General features: G+C 37.4%; 1 protein-coding gene across 1 annotated transcript in view; it reads left to right on the top strand.

Annotated features, from left to right (window-relative positions):
* The window catches only part of PTPRM (protein tyrosine phosphatase receptor type M), a 594672-nt gene that overhangs the window by 322902 nt on the left and 265138 nt on the right, over positions 1–6632 (top strand).

Below are 6632 nucleotides of genomic sequence, written 5' to 3'. Positions count from 1 at the left end.
TGTGTGTGTGTGTGTGTGTGTGTGTGTGTGTGTGTGTGTGTGTGTGTGTGTGTGTGTGTGTGTGTGTGTACACATACTGTAACATCATCTCATCAACCTCGCAGTGTGCTTTTACCATCCCATGTGGAAGTATTTGAGAAGATGCCGTGAGAAACATCCGATGCTGCAGGAAAACGAGGCAGTATACGTTGACACTTGTAGTTAAACGCACTCTTTCAGATCAGTAGAGGAGCCATGAGGACAGGGAGGAAGTGCTGGGAGATTGAATTTGGGAAGGACGGCAAGAAGGCAGAAAGCACCAGATTTTGTCAGCTCATAGGGAGTCACTTGACAAGTTCTGTTGGATGAACATATCTTGTTTTTGCTGTTTAACGTTCAGGCAGCTTAGTTTGAATATATCATGGGTGCCCATCAGCATTTTCAAAATTCTCATTGAATTCTTATTTCCTGAAGAAACATGACCTTTTTATTCCATTAACTTGACAAACATTTCTTGGTTTCATGTTATGTGCCAGGCCTTGTGGGAGGTACTCACCTTATTTGTATTTTGTTTGTCCTCATGGGCTCACAGCTCTATTTCCAAGAATCTCCTTATATTGATTTTAAAACACTCAATTCTTTATATCATATTGTACCTGATTAAGAGCCTTTATTCGTAGGGATAAATTAATAAAAAATGAGATTACAGATATTGATGTGTTTTCTAAACTGTAATTCGCTGTTAACTATTAATTATCACAGTATTATAAGGCCTTTGAATGAGGTATTGATGTTCTCAGGCCTCCGATCAAGGCCCATGCTCGGATTGCTTTATTGAATTCTGCTGACCCTTGAGGTCTCAACAGAGAACCCAGTTCCAGAGTGCCTGATTCATAATGCCTTGCATTTCACATCACAGCTGAAAGTTAAAATTACTTTCATATGTACGTTCTCATTTATTTCTTCTAAATTACCGTGAGAAAGGAGACATGTATTGCTATTTTTATTTTTGAGACAAAGAAAATGCATTATTTGGGGAGATGAATTGACTTGCCAAGGTCACTCAGCTAATAATCTGTGTGTCAAGGCTTGATCCCAAGCGTTTGGCCTCCTACACCAGTGTTTCCCTGTATCTCATGGCTTTTCACCCAGCAGAACCTCTGGCCAGTCGTAGTTCTGCAGCATATAAGTATCTGTCCTCCTTTTTATCAGAACTGAGTCACCACCCAGTTGACTCTGGAACCAACAGAATATCTGCCATCCTGTTCATGTGCAGAGTTAAATAATTATATAAACAACACTAGTAAATATGGAAATGTGATGTTTGCCGTTTTCACAATAGATTGAATTAGATGGTGATTTGGATCGTTTTCTTGTATCATCAGCTAGATTTAATCAATATTGTAATTTGTTTTTCAATTCACCAAAGGATGATTAGGCAATCAGATGACCTGATTGACTAAATATTTCTCTGCTCATATTTTCTGAGTCATTTGCAAACATTTACACAGCAACAAACTCTATCCAACCAAATAAGCTTTTGGGGGGGAAGAGGGAACCAAATTTTAATTTTCATTGCCTCACTTTGCCATTCCTATTCATAAAATCACAGCACAGGAGGGAACCTCAGGAGATAGTCTCCTGCTGGGTGAAAACTACACTGTTTGGTACCATTTTATTTCATGAATTTCTATATGTACAGGTTCAGCAACCTTCCTTTACAGCACCGTATAATGTTTCATCACCTTTATAATCAGATAATTTTTTGCTTATTCATACTAAAATTGACTTTGCAATGAAGGAAGCCATTCCATCTTGATGACTTCATCAAAACAGAGAAATTGGCAGGTCTGACAGTGTTACTGGTACCATATCATAAAGATGTTTGAAATTTAAAAGAGTTCAAGCATCTTGACTGTTTTTGCCACTTAGTGCTGACAATATAGTGGCTTAATTGAATTTTCAGACACTAAACGACTTTGCTGAGCAGCATTTTGAATTTACAAAGATTTCAGTGTTCTCATGAAACAATTGTTGACAAGTATCTTTATAGAGAAAGTATGGAGGTGGATTTTTTTCCACAAGGAACTAATTGGTAATTTCAAACACGGATATGTCTCTTAAAGATATATTTCATGCTAGTTAAAATTTAACGTAGTGATTATTTTAATCATATTCCAAGGGTACATTTTGATTCTAATCATCTCAAATATAAAGGCTCATAAAAAATTGGACACCAGAAAATACCTAAGGTGGGTCATTACATATCTCCATATGTTGGGGGATTGCCTGTATTTTATGTATCCTCCTTTAATTTATATACCTAGATTCGTCATAAGTATATATGGTTAGCTATAGGCAAACTCACCCCAGACTATTCTATCTCTTGAGTTAAAAAGACACCATACGGGACTCCCCTGGTGGCGCAGTGGTTAAGAATCCACCTGCCAATGCAGGGGACACAGGTTCGAGCCCTGGTCTGGGAAGATCCCACATGCCACGGAGCAACTAAGCCCGTGTGCCACAGCTACTGAGCCTGCACTCTAGAGCTCGTGAGCCACAACTACTGAGCCTGCAAGCCACAACTACCAAAGCCCGCGTGCCTAGAGCCCGTGCTCTGCAACAAGAGAAGCCCCCACTCGCCGCAACTAGAGAAAGCCCGCACACAGCAATGAAAACCCAATGCAGCCAAAAATAAAATAAATAAATTTATAAAAATTAACTAAATAAATAAATTAAATTGTAAAAATAAAAAAAGAAAGACACCATACGATGACAATATACTTGATGTTTTGGGGTTACCCTCCCAACAGGATTCTTTTTAATCTTTATGGTGGAGTACATAGAATGGCTTTTAGCTATTTTTAGATTCTCCTAATTTTTATTTTGATTTTTAATCACATTCACATTTTTATAGTTGAATTCTGTTTAACACCACTTGATCCAGCTATGTCTTAGCAATGCTTGTATATGTTTTCCTTAACTTTCACATACCTTATGGCTGCCTGTGGTAACTAGTAGGGTGGAAACTCTTTTCTGCTAGTTTTGGAAGAATTTGTTAGTGAACAATTCTAAAGAATTTGTTGATGATCAATTCTAAACTGACAGGAAACTTTTATTGTCACTTAAAAGTAAAAATCTGTCTTGTTAGTAAATTAGATTTCTTGTATTAAATGAGCTATAGTCATTCTAATTGATATAATAATTAGTTTAAACTGTATACGTTGCATTAATCTCCCATAAAATAATTTTTTCCATGACATGATGCCAGCTATGTTTCTCCTTGACAATATAGCCATTTGGGAGCTTTCTTGTTATACATTTATTTAAAAAAAAATTTGAGGACACACATAGATCAAAAGTGAGGGGATGGAAAAAGATATTTCATGCAAACGGAAATGACAATAAACCAGGGGTCACAATACTCATATCAGACAAAACAGGCTCTAAAACAAAGGCCATAAAGAAAGATAAAGAAGGACACTACATAATGGTAAAAGGATCAGTACAAGAAGAGGATATTACACTTGTCAACATACATGTACCCAGTATAGCAGCACCCAAATACATAGAACAAATACTAACAGACATAAATGGAGAAATTGATGGGAATACATAATAGTAGGAGACTTTAACACCCCACTCACATCAATGGACAGATCTTCTGGACAGAAAATCAGTAAGGCAACAGAGATCCTAAATGATACAATAGAACAGTTAGAGTTAATTGATATTTTCAGGACATTACATCCAAAAAAACCCAGAATACACATTCTTTTCAAGTGCACATGGAACATTCTCTAGGATTGACCACATACAAGGGTACAAAGCAAGCTTCAACAAATTTAAGAGGATAAAAAAAATTTAAGTGCCTATTATGTTAGGCATAGTGTAATCTTTAAAACTTCTAAACATAGATACATAAATATATCACTTTTTAAATTTTGAGGATTTCGAGTTCATAAAAGTTTTGAGGGTTTTGTTTGTTTCTTCGTTTTTAGTGTATATGGGGGGAGATGTCATATGTATTAACTTATTCCTCTCCTTGCTATGATTTGACTAACAGCAGTACAGCTAGAAATCAAGACAAAAGCTGCATGAAAACCACATGCTAAATTATTTTCAAAAGTATTATAGTAGTCAGATATAAACCTTAAAGAAAAAGAAAACAAAACCATTATTCTAATGTCATATTTTAAGGTGAATTTTCTGTGCAAAAATGCTCCACTGTTTTTAAGTGTAGTATTTTATTTATCTTACACTTGTGTGGCAATGTGCTTTGCTGGGAGACCTTCAGGAAACTCTGAAGGATTTCTATTGTTCTGATACAATTTCTAACTATATTCACAAATGTGAATGTTTCTTTTTTGAATCACTAGGCTCTTTGAGAAGTTTCTCTACACTGTTTTTCTGTTCATTGTTTTGTTCAAAGAAACGCCATCCTTTCTAGGCCACAGTGGTACAAAATGAAAGTACACTGATAAAAAGAACTGAAAAGAATGTCGAGATGTAAAGCTAATTAAGATTCCTTTTAATTACTCATATTCAACACACAAGCAAACAAATTATATAGTAAGGTCACTCATATATGCTAATCTGCTATCATTTAGCTATGGGTTTAGAAATAGAAACGTAAATATGATACGCATTTGCCGCTCTGCATTTTGTAGAGAAAATATTTCCTTTTCTCGACCTGAAAGTCTCCATAATGTATATCATGAGTGCATTAAGGCCCCCGAGAAGTTCCTAAGGAAAGGAAACCTGTTTAACTTTGCTCAGCCCTAGAGTTTCTAAATTTATTCGATCCAAACTCATTTTTCAAGGAGCCCTAGAGTCATATAAAACCCAGTTTGGTAAATACTGGGTCTTCAAATTACAGAAGATACCACCACCTGTAACTGAAACGGCAGGTTAGGAGCCGATACACCGGGTGTGATGTTTACTCTCCCGTGCGCACCTTTGTACCTAAAGGGGACCCTAAGCTTATCAGCACCAGACTCCATCTTTAAAGCCTAGGAATTTAGCGATATTCTCTTTCATAATGCATTCTTTTGATATTTTAAGACATAGTGCAGCAAGTTGTTCTGTAAAGGGCAGATGATAAATATCTTAGGCTTCCCGACCCACACTGTCTCCATCAGAGCCCCTCAGCCCTGCCTTTGCTGTGGAAGGGCAGCCGTCATCATGGGTGAACAATGAACATGACTCTGCCAATAAAACTTTATTTGCAAAAGCAGGCAGTGGGCCAGCTGACCCCTGTTTTACAGTAATTTGTGACAAAATCAAGTTTTTTCCTTGTAACTGAGAATAATTGTCACAGAGGAACACTTTACAAGGCAGAACACAGAGATCAGATAGAAATCCTTCCTGACCCCTGTTGTGGACTTTTCCACTTGAGTTTTGAGCCTCAGTTTGTAACTTGTCTTCTTTTGAGTTGTGAATACAGGGCTGCCTGACATAGCTCTTTTCAAATATCTTTTTGTTCATGTTGTTTACCAGTTTCAGTATGGGATAGATGTTCTATTTTTATAGAAAAAATGTAATTTTTGTCAGATGTAGAGTAGGTCAAATTTTCCTGTAAGTAATGGAAAACTGCACAGGAATGTCGGTTGAACAAGAGTATCTATGACCAAGCAAGTGTTCTGTGCGTAAACTTGGAATTGGTACCAACTTTGTCACGAGTCTTAGAAATAACATTTTACTGTTTACAGTTTATTATGCAATTTTGCATACTGTGTCATACCAAGAAAATTATCTTTGTGATATCTCGGGAGTTCTCCATTCTCTGTCCAAACTGTTAGTTTATTCATCTCACTGAGCAAAACTAAAAAGTTTTCATTAGTAACACGTGAAAGATGATGATACCACTTTTAAACCCAGTTGCCTCTGTTGTCTGGTTACAAGGAGCAACACTGTTTGAACAGTGCAAAGGGATATTTCGAACTATTATGTACCAGCAGTTTGGGGTTTAATTGTCTGCAGATGGTAGATGATCTATTTTCCTTACTTGTTGCCACATTTCTGATAGCACCCAGGCTGTTCCATGTAAATTAGGCATCTTTCATGTAAGCCTGTCCTTAATTTTCCAATATTTTTTCTTTGCATCATTTTCCAGCTGTATCATGTTAGAACTGACATTTTAATTTTCTCTCTCCTTTTTTTTTTTTCAATATCTGTGTGTCATGAATGTTAACCATTTAAACTCAACTGCTGAGCTGTTCAGGCAAACCAAGAAGCCCGCCTGGTCTGCTTCAAGAATCTTAATCATTTCTCTGGTCACATGTTAACCATGACAACTATAGCAAAGGCAATGATTAGTCCTTTTTTTTTTAAGTGATGTTTTGAGATGCCTTTTTTTTTTCCATTCCCTGAGTGTGACAAAATAAAGTTCCTAAATGGAAATTCTCTACAGGAAATTTAGTTATCAGAGAAATTTCTCTACATAAAAATGTTTTTAGTGGGCTTCCCTGGTGGCGCAGTGGTTGAGAGTCCGCCTGCCGATGCAGGGGACACGGGTTCGTGCCCCGGTCCGGGAAGCTCCCACATGCCGCGGAGCGGCTGGGCCTGTGAGCGATGGCCGCTGAGCCTGCGCGTCTGGAGCCTGTGCTCCGCAACGGGAGAGGCCACAACAGTGAGAGGCCCAAGTGCCACTA

Source organism: Lipotes vexillifer, unplaced genomic scaffold (assembly GCF_000442215.2).
Source record: "Lipotes vexillifer unplaced genomic scaffold, Lipotes_vexillifer_v1.1 scaffold447, whole genome shotgun sequence".
In the NCBI taxonomy this organism is placed as follows: domain Eukaryota; kingdom Metazoa; phylum Chordata; class Mammalia; order Artiodactyla; family Lipotidae; genus Lipotes; species Lipotes vexillifer.
Note: the sequence above shows the minus strand (reverse complement) of the source record. Positions and strands in the feature narration are given on the sequence as shown.